The sequence below is a fragment of the Typopeltis vanoorti genome, chromosome 15 (assembly GCF_054136105.1).
Source record: "Typopeltis vanoorti isolate ZY-2024b chromosome 15, IOZ_Tvanoo_1.0, whole genome shotgun sequence".
NCBI classification, from domain to species: Eukaryota; Metazoa; Arthropoda; class Arachnida; order Uropygi; family Thelyphonidae; genus Typopeltis; species Typopeltis vanoorti.
In genome coordinates this window covers 28,874,740-28,890,071 of record NC_143563.1, presented here as the reverse complement: position 1 = coordinate 28,890,071, position 15,332 = coordinate 28,874,740, and the positions used below count along the sequence as shown (strand labels likewise).

The following is a 15,332-nucleotide window of genomic DNA, read 5'->3' as shown; positions in this document are numbered from 1 at the left end:
AAAAAAAAAGAGACTTGTTCATGTTTAACTCGGGTGAAATCAGACGACATTTGTCTCCAGTCATAAGCAAATACATGTTGTACATAAAAGATTGTATATCCTGGAATATAATCAAACTTTCATGTTATCTCCAAACTGTTTCTCTTGAGGAAAGAGAAGCAAAAAGTGTTATCTAAAGAAATGAACTATAATGTCCGCATTGTCGTTAAAGGTTTTACATAGGTTTAAAATGAAATCCGTAACCATAGTGTTGTTTCTTTCCCTGTATCGCTTTGATAAACTTGTACTGAGTTTTCAATAAAATCATATATGTAATATGTTATGTGGACCAAGTTTATTCTACAGTTAAAATCATCATAATAGGATTTTTTAAAACAACGTGCGATTGCAAAAGTATACACCTTTCTAATGTACAACCCTTAATATTTAAAGATTAGATGTAAACAAGCTATATATAATAAATTTAGTTTAATCCTTTATCCAAGTGTGAGCAAACAAAGTTTGCGCCTGAAAGTATTTTCAGGACTGGGGTAAGGTAGTACAACACCGGGAAACTCGTAGCAAAGGTGGACCAAGCTAACATCACTCCTATCTCAGTATTGTTGGATTCTGATTATGTAGAGATTACAGTAATTATTATTCGCTTCAGAATCCAACTTGATCTTCCATCACAAAGGCTAGACTTGTAAATATTATTTAATGTAAACAACTTATTTTACAATTTAATATTCATATAACTACCTTAATTTTGTCTAATATTTAATTATTCAATCAAAGATATATGTATTAATAATGAAAATACTGTATTAAATATTATTAAGCTATTTTAATTATTACTATGTTAATATTATAAGAACTTGTATTTGATAATTTAACTGGCATTATTTGAAATGTAAATATTCTCTATTTATTCCTGTTTGTAAAGTTTAACGTTATGTAATAGCTCAATTTTATTATGTTTCGTTTTGTTGTCATGGAAACGTATGTTAGATAGCTTCCGCGTTTTGGAACACCACGTGAGGAGAAGGTTTATTGAAAAGAGTTTTAGATCACGAGAACAATTTAGGCGGGAACAACGGATATAAAAAGGAAAGAACGCTGAAAATTAAGGGAGAGACCAACTCCACAGAGACACAAATATTCCCTATATTCTCTCTTATCTACAATCCTTAGCTTCCAAATTTTTTCTAAAGACGTCCACACATCCCAACGATTTGGTTAAACAAGCTGCAGCATACGAGCCAACGGACATATTCAAATATAGAAGACCAAAAACTATATTAGCCTCCTATAGCGATACATAATCTCCATGCCCATTCAAGGCGAGCAAACTGCTCGTAAATTTTACCCTCACTGTAATCACGACAGATAGCGGGGAATATGAAAAGCATTTTGCTTCACCCTTAAAGAATAAATGTCAATTGTCAATTAAGGGGGAGATTAGATTATTAAGAAAGAGAGAAAGGAGAGGATTGGCATTAGGTTGGAATCGGTGCATTCGGCATCGGGATTCATAGTGCGATAATAGCGAGTTGGCAAGTCACTCAAGCAGCTAATAAAGTCTACTAGTCGAGAGGCGGTTAGCTAATAAGTTGTAGAATAACAATTATAGCTACGGAAGACAGCTGAGTGATTACTAAATAGACTAGCGATACTTGAGTTGAGATTCAATTTCAGGGCCGACCTGTCAAGGACACACAGAATCTTGAAATAAAGCACGGAGTTACTAGAATAGTAAAGGCTGTAAAATTGAGGTTTACCGTTAGCTGTGCTTAGAATTATAGTGCCTAAAGAATTAATCGAATGCCGGATGAATGAACAACTGTGCATATAAAACCTAAAGTTAAGGAATTATTGTGTATTGCCTTATTTCATGAGTGATCGGTAGTACTTTATGCAACAACGTTTATTTATGTATATTGTGACGGATGATTAATTCAGTTATTGCTTAGAAGAATTTGTTTAATGAGTGCCGTTTACTGTTTAAAGTGTTTACAGTTGTAAAAGGTATAAATGTATAAGTAGATGAAGATAGAAGATTATCGGTAAGATTATTCCAACCATTAATATTCCTATACAGAGAAGTGTGAGAGTTTCATCCTAGAATTTCCTTATACTAACAGTAACTATTGAGGAAGTTAGCTAAAGTGTAAATTTAAAAGTGTTTGTTTGTGAAGAGGTATTACTGTAATTTTTGTTGTATTTGGAACTTAAGGAACTGTGAGAAGACTGTATTATAGAGACAACAGATTTACCATTGTATGACTTGAATGATTGAATTTACCTGAGGAGTTAAAATGTTTGTGATATCTTAATTACTGATTTATACTTAAGTGTAAAATTTGTGATTTTAAAATTAAATGTTTGTTTTTGTTTGTCTAAAGTTGTATTTTGCCTGAATCTCTTTTACTGCACCATTCATAAAATATTCGAACCAAAGCGGATAAATTAAGTAAGTCAAATATACTCGGCCAGTATATATTTTAAGGAGAAATAGTTGAAGGTTGATTTTTCTTCAATTCTTGAACTAATTCAGATACAGGGTGTTCGGGATAAATTTGACAGTTTCGTAAGGAAAAAGAAAATCTTCTTTGTATCTATTAAATTTAATGAATTGACAAAAAAACATTACAGGCAGAGTTAATTACAATACTATCAACAAGATTTACTCAAAATAACCACCATTAGCATCGATCACAGCTTCAATTCTGCTTCGGAACCTCGAACAAGCTGATGCTACAGTCTCCCTGGGAAGGGCCGCAAAAACTGTTTTAATTTTATCCATTAACTGGGCTTTTGTATTACTGGAAGTGCGATTGGTGTCTTTTTCAACTGCGCCCCATACAAAATAATCCATGGGGTTAAGGTCTGGGGAGTTTGGAGGCCAAACATTTGGACTGGTGAAGTCGTAGAAATTTTCAGACAACCATTTTTGACTTTTCCCAGAGGTGTGGCAAGGGGCCGAATCCTGCTGCCATACATACGGCCTACCATTGGCTACCCTTGTTATCCAGGGCTTGACTACAGTTAGCAACTCCACGAACAAAGCCCGAATTCCAATGCCAGGGTTCTTCAACACCTGTTCCTGCAGATTTGCGAGGAATTCTGCTGTACGAACGCAATCAGATCGTCTGCTAGGGATCTTTCTTCTTGCTACATCCTCGTAGTCACCATTGCAAGTCTCTAGTTCATGCCTGATTGTTTTTACTGTATTCAGGGAGCATTGGGCAGCAGTCGTAATATCCTTATTTTGATGGCGGGCACGAATCATCATGATACAAGTTATTCTCTTCCATGATTCAGGTGGGTTCCAGCTATCCATCCTTTCTGACATCTTGTATATGAATGAAGAAGGGTCCAAACTTTTAAATGAAGAGAAGTGTGTGTTAATACATGTAACTTACGGAAAAATATAATTAATTATAAATATGTCAAATTTATCCCGAACACCCTGTATAGAGTGGCGCAATCTTTAAATATAAATTTTCTCTATATTTGAATTACAAATCAACTTGCAACTTATCAATTAGTTAAGAACATCGTAATTGTAATCATTTCGGATCCAAAGTATAGATTAAGAACAAGTAGGATCCAACAGTATCTCCCATAATGCAAAACACATCTCCTTGCGGATATGTATAATGTTATGCATTAAGGGAAGGGCCACTACCCAGACTAGTTTCGACCTTTATTAGCAAGGTCATCTTTACCTATAGGAGTTGCCAAACGGTGTGCCACCTTCTTATTAAATTACTCTGAATTTAGAGAAAGATCCCACTGAAGAGACCTCAATAAAGGTCAAAACTAGTCTGGGTAGTGGCCCTTCCCTTAATGCATAACATTATACATATCCGCAAGGCGATGTGTGTTGCATTATGGGAGATACTGAGATAGGAGTGATGTTAGCTTGGTCCACCTTTCCTACGAAGTTGCCCGGTGTTGTACTACCTTACCGCAGTCCTGAAGATATTTTCAGGCGCAAACTTTGTTTGCTCACACTTGGATAAAGGATTAAATTAAATTTATTATAGTCTAACCAAGTGAAAAATAAACTTTCAACAAGCTCTCTCTCTCTCTCTCTCTATATATATATATATATATTTTTTTTTTTATTTTAAGAATTGAATGACATAAACCGAGAGTAAAGGACAAAGGTTTAAAAAAATTGTAGAATCTAGATAAATCATCCTCAGCTCTGTACATTTAAATAATAATTCAAGCTACAACCTCCCAGACTCATTCTGCTGTGATCACATACTGCTGTGATCACACGAGATGCTATACGCACGCATTCACCCAACAATGTGGCCAACGAAGGAACAGCGTTGATTACGATAACTACAACGTTTTCATGTTAAATATGTATAGTAACTTTCCTGTGCTGTTCACAGTTTTTATCTTTAATGTTTTTTCTTTTTTGTATAAAAACACCTGAAGAAGGCTGTAAAAAGTCGAAACTAGTCGTGTGATACCATTAAACCTTTTTCCTTTACTCTCGGTTTATGTCATTGAATTCTTTTAAAAAATATGTTTAACAACCGAGTAAATCAACGTCAGTACACACACACACACACATATATATATATATATACACACACATACTTTTTTACTCTAATACCAAAAAAAAATCTAATAACAAATACGAAATGCACAATTATTATTATAATTGTGCATTTCGTAGTCTCAATCTTATACTGGATATGCAGATTTTTTTTTTATCTTTGCTAATTTTGCAGCTCATAAAAATTCGGAATTAAACCAAAAGTAAGAAAATTCGACAAATTTTCATAAAGATCCCAAATACAAAGTTGTTATACGTGTGCATACAGAATGGGGGGGGGGACTAACAGGTATTTACACATTTTATGAGAAACGCCTGTTAAAACTGAATTTCGCATTACCAATATTGTTTTAAATACACACGTGTTGGATCCTATTTCGTCTTAACCTATACTTTCGATCCGTCAATTTTTCACTACGATGTTCTTAAGCAAAAAAAAAAATAAGTTGCTAGTTGATTTCTAATCCAAATATAGAGAAAATTTGTATTTATTCACTGCGCCACTCTATATCTAAATTAGTCCAAGAATTAAAGTAAAACCAACTCTCAACTATTTCCCTTTTATGTGTTGTTATTATGTATACAGGCCGAGTTTATTTAACTTATTTTATTCACCCACTTTGGTTCGATTATTTTCTGAACGGTGCAGTAAAAGAGATTCAGGCAAAGTACAACTTTAGATCAACAAAACAAACATTTAATATAGGCTTACAAATTATATACTTTAGTTTAAATCACTGAATAAGGTATTACAAACATTTTAGCTCATCTGGTAATATAGTCATATAATTTCAGGTAATGGTTAATCTGTTATCTGAAATACAGCTTTCACAAAATTCAATTAACCATTTGAAAAAGTTCAATGTCATAAGTTCCTAAGTAACCAACTACATTAATATCTTATAGTTACTTAAGTTTCAAATAAGGGCAGCAACGCTTCTTCACAAGTATACACTCTTAAATCCACACTCCAGCTATTCTCCGCAAAAGTTACTGTAGGGATATTTTAGAAAGAAACACGCACATCTCTGCATAGGAGTAACAAAGTTGGTTAATTCTTACCGGTAAATTTCCTTGTTCATCTACTTATATACGGACACCTTTTATAACTGTATTCACTTAAAACAATTAACAGCACTCATTAAAAACAAAACAAATCCTCTTAGTAATAACTGAATAAATTAATGATCGCAATTCACATAGTTAAAGGTTCTTGCTTGGAGCAAAACGCTTGTACTATCTTTGACATCACTTGACCAATTCAGTATTCTACCAATAACTCATGAACTAAGGTAACACGCAGTAATTCTTTAACTTGAAGTTTTTATGCACAGTTGCCTATTCTTCCAGCATTTAATTAACCTTTTAGGCACTATATCTCTTAGCACAGCTATCGTTTAAATTTAACCTTTCTGCCTCTACTTATTCTCTTAGTTACTGCGTGCTATTCTTCAAGTTTCTGTGTGTCCCTGAAAGGTCGGTCCTGAGTCAAAATCCCAACAAAATTATCGCTAGTTATCCAGTTGCTACTTTGTTATCTTCCGTTGCTTTATTTGTTGTTCTGCAACTTACTAGCTAACTCGCTCCTCGACTAGTAGACCTTAGCGAGCTACTTGACTGACTCGCCGACTCGCTGTTATCTCTCTACTCGCTATTATCTCACTCTGATTCCCCGAATGAATCGTTTTCTCTGTTCTTCTCTTATATATCCCTTCTTCCCGCCGAAATTCTTCTCGTGTTCTCCTCTACTAAAATCCTTTCCAGCCCTTCAATACCGATCTGCCACACTCTGTTCTAAACTCGCGCCAGCTATCTTACATACGTCTCCATGACAACTAAAACAAAATATAATAAAACTGAGGCATTGCACAACGTTATACCCCTACATACAGGAACAAATAAGGAATATTTACATTTCAATTAATATGCAGTTAAAATGTTGAATACAAATTCTTATAATATTAACATAGCAATAAATAAAATAAACTTATTAATATTTTAATACAGAGATTTTTCACTATTATTATATATCCTTGATTAATTAATTAATTATTAATAGAACTTAAAGGTAGTTACATGAATATTAATTTATAAACAAGTGATTTACATTAAATAATAATTACAAGTCTAGCTTATGTGATGGAAGATCATGTTGGATTCTGAAGAAAATATTAATCACTCAAATCTCTATATATTCAGAATCCAACACACGTATAACAACTTTGGTATTTGTTTCATACAATCATACATAAATATAATCAGTTCACCTGTCTCTTTCTCTATAATTAAATGACTTAAATAATGACTATTATGGTTTAGAAATTACCCTCATTTGATACTTTTGATGAATTTGGTTTATCTGTGGTACCTTAAATATTCAATATTCATATAGAGGCATTCGGTAATTAATAGCATAGCATTTTAGCATTTCCATGGACAGATCAATAAGATACAAACCAAAGATATTCAAATAAAGATATACCTTATTATTATGAGAATTATGAAGAGTAACTACTTAAAAATAGGTTCTTTATGAAAATTTAACAGAGTTCTAATAGGGTCGCATTTTTTCATATAATATTGAGAAACGACTGGTTATGGGAGAGGGAAGAGTCTAAAATATTAATAATAAAACATAGGCGAAAAAATTATTACAACGCACCTTCATGGAGTCAAAAGACTCCTTGCGAAAACAAATTAATCACAAACAACGTCGGAGGGAAATAATAGCAGAGCGTGGTTTCGATCCACGGACCTCTGGGTTATGGGCCCAGCACGCTTCCACTGCGCCACTCTGCTACATGCGTTCCGGTTCCTTATAGAGAGTATACTACCTATTTCTGAAATAGATGAAAAATTATATTTTGTATTGTAATAGAGTTGTCTTGACTTACATTGTACGGAAAGGAAACTTCCAGTTTAGTCCTATCTCGCAAAATGTAACGCAGCTTCAAATCATCTCTCTCTCTCTTCTTTTAAAAGGTATCAAAACAACGTTTGCTAAAATAAAGAAAGAAACGTAAATATGATTTTTGAATTCAAACTCATCAGATAAATTAATTTCTTATTTTGTCACTTCAATAATTACAGAAATCATTCAGTACAATAACAATATTACATAAACACTTAAAGTCGCCATCCTAATAAGAAAAATTGAAATATTTTTTAAGAAATGACTTCCTTGTGACATGCCATTTTTTATAATATATCTTTTCTCTTTTCCATCCCATAAAAAACTTAACATTATTTAAAAATAACTCCTAATCTATTAATGCAAGACAGTGTATTTTTTCCTCACTATAATATATTTTATAACTCGATTAGATGGCCTTACATCGAACATTAAGCTTTCAAGAAGAAAAGGTAACAAGCAATTTGGAAACAGATTATTGCTAAAGCATTATTTTGCCATCTCTGATATAAGGATTTTTACTATCGTGCACAACGTGCAGTGGTTCTCAATTGTATAAAATATTTCTGTGGATTATATGGAGAATAAAAATTGGAAACGAAATTTGTTGAATAAATTATATAATGATTTATTTTACGAATATTAGCTGGAATTTTACTGCTCCCAATTAATAATCCTAAGTGAAGAATGGAGTACTATAATTGACGCATGCGCGGTGTCGCTCATTGCCTTTGCTAGCTTCTGTGTAACAATTACTGCACGCTTGTGAAAGTAGCAGACGACAATGAAATATATCATAGAGTAATTTAGGGCTCGAGTTTCATTCGCATTTTAATCAAAATAATTCCTTTAACAGTTCAAAACATGTGACCATTCACAGCATAACAGACACACAAGAATGTCTTTGATGTATGATTAAAGAAATTGCGAAATTCTGGCCGGAAAAATGATAAATTAGTACGGTACGCTTGGCATAACCTAACCTGAGTTAGACCGACCACCAATGGAATGTTAGTGAAATTTAACTGTTATTGCGGCGAAATCATCGCCGCTTTTTAACGCCTCGCTGAACAGGCAATCGGCCTATCCCCGCAATTCTAACTTACTCGTGGAAATGACGCTGTAGTTTGCCGTTGTCTGTTTAGATAACGGAATGGTGCGTCCAAATGAAATTCCATTCACGATCGAATTAAAAGTAAGAATGAAATAATATTTCACTAGGCCTAATGCTGTGGCTTAGATATTAACGGCGAAATTGCGCTGGCATTATGCGGAACATTTGTTTACAATTTAAAAAATGAAATGAACACGGTTTATCGTTATTTTCCATACCGCGGTGTAAAAATAAAATAAAATAAAAGCAGAAAACAATCTGGGAATTTGTTTCGTTTTCTAAAAGCTTATGCGTTGGAAAAGATGTTTCGCTTGAAATAATTCAGGTTTGCGAAGCGTTTAGAAAATTGATAGAGCGTCTCAAAAACAACTTATTTAACACACAAATATCAGTTTAATAGATTAAAATAACTAAAGTAAGAAAAAAAATGCACTCTCAAGCAGATGTTTTATTTCACTTAAGGGAGTTATCTGCCATTTGGATATAAGAACGAATAAGTTGGCAAGACTACAATGTTTTGAATGTATTTTTTATGAATATTTGTTATTCATTAGCAAAATGATCGTGACGATTAAAATATCTCTGATTATTTTATTTTTTTATAGTGTTTCTATATTCTCTATAAAAAAAACTGTACGATGTCAGGTTTGGTGGTTATGTAAGATGAAAAAACCACATTCTAGGAGAGAATCGTAATACTTTCTTATTACGGCTAATTCACTTTAAATGAAAATTCCTTCTAAATGTGCCTTTTATACTGGAAAGAAATAAAACCCAGACTTTTCAATCAAACATTCATCTTAACTGCGGACCACACTATGATAATTGCGAGATGCTTCAACAACTGTTTAATCATGTTAACTGCTTATAACTATTAGTAATATTTAATTGCATAAATAGTTAGCACATAAATTACCAAAACTGATTATTCACAAAAAAATCGCAGAAAACCCAGGATTATGCAGTTACCTATCAGAAAAATCGGCCTCCTCCAGAAGCTTCTTTTTTTTTAATATAAAATATGTCAGGACCCCCTCCTGATATAGTAGTATGGTTGGGAGTAAATAGAAATCTCTACTGAAATAGTTAATAACATAAAGGTTAATAACCTTTATGTTATTAACTAATTCAGTAGTTTTTTTTTTTTATATTTGAAAATATCTATACATAATACTTATAAACATATTTGCACATTATGTAAAAGCAATATTCATTAGTCGGATAATTAACTATACTAAATAATTGTACCTTGGATTGTTTGTATTGAAAAATAATTAATTTAAACTAGTCTTTTTTTTTTTTTTTAGGATGAGTTTGTTTACTAATATTCATAGCTTTGAACTTGGAAAGGGGTGCTTTTATTCTAGATTATTTTTCGGAGACTAGAAAATTAAAACTGAAAGAAACATAATAACTTTGATGAATACTTCCTGGATTTTAATTCTTTCTTGAAATGCAAAGATGCGAAATAAGACACCTTTATTACAGTGACATTTGTGCAATGTTTTTATTATTTTATTTTTTTATGACAGGCTTCCAAACTTTGCGAGCCCTTTCGCTCTGCCACTGATTGTCTTTTTTCATGAGCTTATGTGTACTAGAAAAGTAAAAATATTCGCGTTAATTTATTATGACGATATTTCATGTCTGTAGCGTGGTGAAATCGCAGAATAATGTTATATTCTTGTCCTAAAATTTTGAAGATTACGCTGTACAACAGTTGTACAGCGTAAAATATAATCGATTTTTATAATATGGACCATTACAGATAAACTAAGTAAAATGGGAGATCAGAATGGAAAATATGTATTAAAATGGAATCATTAGATTTCATCCAATTTTATCAGAAAGGTTAAGACAAGCGATAAAGTTTGTAGGAGCCATAATGTGTTCTCTTGCTATCATTTCCATTAAATCTAGCTATTATATTATATTAAAATGGAGTATGTGTAGTAGACATATTTAAATACTTTTATGGCTTACACATGTAAAAAATATATATACAGTAGAATTTTATTCAAAAACTCCAATAGATTTCATTCAACGTTAGGTGGACATCGTCAGGAAGCCAAATCGTTACCTATATTCAAAATATGAATCATAAAGCACATGCTTACTAGTTCGTATCTCCGTCGCTTTTTGAAGTATATGTGGTTATGCTATTAGACTTCAAAGGAGCAATTGCAAAAATTGCTCCTTTGAAGTCTAATAGCATAACCATATCTCAAATATCTCAAAATATATCAAAATAATTAATAAAACACAGTATAGACAATTAATAGTAATCACTTTTCAAAACTTAGAAGTTATTACATAACGATATAATGCAAAGAACACAGAATAAAGAATCTACTGTAGAGTGGAACTTGATTATGTATAAGGATGAAATCAGAACAGCTTCTGGAGGCTGATTATATGTTGAAGAGGCAAAATTAAAGAATAAATGCGAGATATAAATGGCATAGGGAAGCAATGAATAGTATATTGCGGATGTGCCAATAAAAGATTATTCATGGGACATTTACTTCCCACAAAAACGCATGAAACTCACACACCTGTCTTCTTTACGCAGTTCTGGAAGTTCATATTTCAGAAAAAGCTGCAAGTCTGTCCGAGTCGTTTGATTGAATCAAAGAATTCATTACAACTCTGATAATTCTCCAAGCATCCTAAGTGGATTACCGAACATCGACAGAAATTACGAACCGTGAACAATGCATCGCTTTCATCAGAGAGCCAATAGATATCTACAAGCTGCACCGACTGAGGGGAAGTGCGGAAGAATGGGGGGAAAGAGTCCATTCCAAAAAAAAAAAAAAAAGACAGAGAGAGAGAGAGAGAGAAAGGCATATCCAGAACCGGAAGTTAATTGTACTGTGAATGGATTAATTACTGTCAATTCATCGTGATTTTTATACCTGTCATATGGTAGACAGCGTGTTATTGTACCAGCAAGTCCTTTGTGATATATCGAAGTATCACTTGCTTTTTACCCTAATAAACTACCTCTGTTTTGTAAAAATATTAAGATCTATTATTTTGCTAAGGATGTGAAGAAATTGTTAAAATATGGCGTTGTATACCTACGTGTTTATTTTTTAGCAGTTCGAATTATGAAGTAATTGATAGTTATTCCCATTAATAATGAATATTTTTACGTTTAAAAATATCATTGAGACTAGGGATTTGAAGTCGGAAAGGGGAAGAGATTTACTCTTATTTAATAGAATAAATGCATGTTTACCCCAAAATATTTAAAGTGAATCTCATCGTTAGTCTGTAAGATACGCAACAAGTACATGCAATGATATTTCGACTGATCAGTTAGATAGGAAGCAATCATACGCCATTAGCTCACTGGAATGACCACGTCGCATTCAGTTTTACCATGATGGCACTACACGTTACATTTTGAACTTTCTGCTGTGTTTTGTTCACACTAAAATTGCAAATCAGGTCTGAAAATTCGAGACATTAATTTGTTCTTCATATCTAGAAAAGTAATACAAGACTGAAAGTTAGCACTTTTTGGAATTCTCTATTTTGAATGTCAGGAATACCAAATATCATTATTATGTGACACCTCCAAGGACTCATTGTGGGAGAGCACACTACTTCACTACAACTCACCCTCTCCCTTACTTTAATCCTTACCAACTAGTCGACACTAAGACCATTAACACACAGCGCAATCTAACACCCGCCACTAATATATATTGTCTGTAAATTGTGTATTCTCATGGCCGATTTGCCTGTATACAGGATGAAAAACCTGAGTTTTCAGGAGAGAGGAAAAAAAAAAAAAAAACTGTTACCTCCGTATGAGATCGACTAATTTACCTTCAACTAAAAAAGCCCACTTCTCTTGTGATGACGACAATCGAAATCCGTTCTTTTTCGGTCGAAATGTGCATTGTACGGTGATTCTTCCAATTGTGCTACGGAGGTACTTCCGAAAGGATTCTAAAAGTTCAGTACTTAAGAAGAAAAGTGGGCATCTCGTAATTTCTGTTCCTATACTTTTTTATTACATATGCTTTACTTAACCATAGGGAATTTTTATGACCCCAAAAATTATAGCTCAACTATCTAATATGTTTCAGAAGAAACTTTTAAAAAATACTTAACTTTCAATAGCTTAAAATCCCATTTCTTGGAATCCTACCTAAGCCTACACATCTGAGTACTGTTGTATGGTGAGGGAATAACAAATACACTAACACTAATGTTAAAGTAGTAATTTAATTTTTTTTTAAATCAGACTGAGAAAACAAAAAATAAACGCATTGTATATTGCAGTAAACAAACACCACTTAGATGTCTGAGATGGCAGGATTTTTTATCTCACAAAACGGACAAACCGTCAAAGAACATACGCAGTTCACGAAGATAAATACACTGGCCTCCTAGCCCAAGCTTGGCGGCAATTCCAAAGAACAACATCCTTTAGCATGGATAAGAATTTTTAAGTGTAGTAAGTTACAAGGATTCCATACATGCACATCTACTTATATGACAAATACTAGTCTGGATAACACATACAATTAACAGACAAAATACGCTGTCCTCATAGCCATAATTATTTCGAAATTAATTCCAAACAGCCACAATCAGCTGGGATTCAAACTCCTACCAGGCTTGCCAGTATATTCACATTTACTGAATGTATTATTTCGGTTCATTAAATGTTTTTGGTAATAATGCAATGTAAATAGGTTCTTAACATATTGCAACATGAAACAACATGCAACATGAAATTAAACTTAAGCCAAGGAACTGACCATACGAGAACTGGTGCTTTCAAACCGATCTGGCCGCTGACCAAGGAACTGATGTTTTCTTAAAATGCAACCATGTTTCTTAAATAGTGGGTGTGGCGTCAAACTGTGGAAAGAAAAATAGCTTTGGCAAAAACATGATAACCTTCCTCGTGTGGAATTTTATCTATCACTACTTCTAAAGAAGAATTAGAAGATGAAAGAGTATTAGGAAATGTGCCAATACATTTCATTATGAAGTATGCTAAATTAGTTACCAGTAAGAGCCTCCGTGGCTCAGTGGGTATAGAAAGAATGAAACATCAGGGTTGGAATCTCATCCGGCAAGTGAGGAACTTATTTTAGGTCTTCTTATCAAATGGTGAGTTAGTCATTCTCATAAGGTGGAACGTTTTTCTCCCGTTGTTTCTGAGGGACGAAAAATCCGAGTTTTTCGTCCCTCAAAACAGGCAAACCATCCCCGTAAACACATAGATTTACAGGCATAAACCCCTGCCCTTAGGAGATGGATGCAGAAGAAGAGTGACGTGCCGGCTGCATCGTAACCCCTAACAGGAGACTCTATTCCTCTTAAGGAATGGATGAGTTGAAGAAGATGTGACCAATAAATAGCATAGCGTAAAAGTCAAGTAAAAGGAGAGTTTACCATTATTTTTCGCTTTTGCAGATGTTAGAGAAGCACGTAATATAATTAGTATTTTTATGTGAATCCCACCACGAAAGGTTATAAACATATAGTACTTTAACATTATTAAGATACTTGGAGGTTGATTTAGGATTATATAAGATGGAAACCCTGTTCTAGAGGTCAAACATGGAACTTTTCAAGCCATTTCAGGTCACCAATAAGCAGCAGTAGCCTCACACTTCGTGACAAGATTCATCTCCATCTAAAATTTGATTTACTATTATCGAGATTAATGAAACTGATTAATCTTCAAACTATTAATTATTAATCCACGTAAAACCCCACATTTAAGGCATACTACACCACATAAGCAGCAGGCAAGAATCTGTTTTCTTAGTTGTCCACGCAATAAGAGAAAGGAGTTAGCGAGTTTGGCCGTAATTTGATCAAAGGTTACTACTCCGGTGGGAATTATTGTTAGAGAGCAAGTTACCTTCGTTAGCCATCTCCGCATCAACCTAGAGCAGGATATAGCCGTCAAATGAATACCAAAACGAATAATAAACGGAGCTGTGTTCTAATATTTATCATCTGAGTGACATCCTACAAACTCTAGTCCTGATAGCTTCCCTGAACTGCGTAGAAAGTACAGTACACAGTACTAATGTTTAATAATAGGACAGGAAAGAGGGAATTGTTTCCGTTGTATTCCTGGGTCCCAGTTGGCCTTAACAAGATAATAGAAGCTCCGGTTAGATAGCCTATTAGATTTTCTAAGATGACAGAAGTGTCCGTGCATTCGCAGGCAAACTTTAAACGAAACTACCATAATGCTTTTCTGGTTTAAAATTGATACGTTCGTAATTAAAGGTAATTTGAATTATCTAGAAATGAACCTAGATCCTAAAATATCCAAGGATATAACCATTAGCCCCATTACAGATAAATGCTCCTCTGTCGGTTCTTAAAAATTACTTTTGTAAACCAGTGAAATAAATTCGAATTACAATGATTATTAATTAAAGAGTATTTAATATTGTTATTAATGATACAATCTGAAATATGATGTCATATTATGTTTCGACGATTTACTTGGTGGGCTTTAGGTAGAAGAAAAATATGTTCCATATTTATTCCAAGGATATAGGATATCCCTTTTAATAATAGAAGCTACTTTTAAAATATTTTTATTTTAAAATTTCATTCAGTATTTTAGAGTGTGGGTATTTTTCATTTTCTACGGAATGTGTCAGGTCTATTCTGCAGCTGAGATACAATGCGAATAACATATCACCCATGCCCCTACATCGTATGAGTGAGCGCGCGCTCGAGTGAAAGAT

At 33.4% G+C, this 15,332-nt stretch overlaps 1 non-coding gene across 1 annotated transcript; it reads right to left on the bottom strand.

Annotated features, from left to right (window-relative positions):
* Nucleotides 1-7,288: 7,288 nt before the first annotated feature.
* On the bottom strand, nt 7,289-7,360 carry TRNAM-CAU (transfer RNA methionine (anticodon CAU)). Its single transcript has one exon. It is a non-coding gene; the product is annotated as a tRNA-Met (tRNA).
* Nucleotides 7,361-15,332: the final 7,972 nt, after the last annotated feature.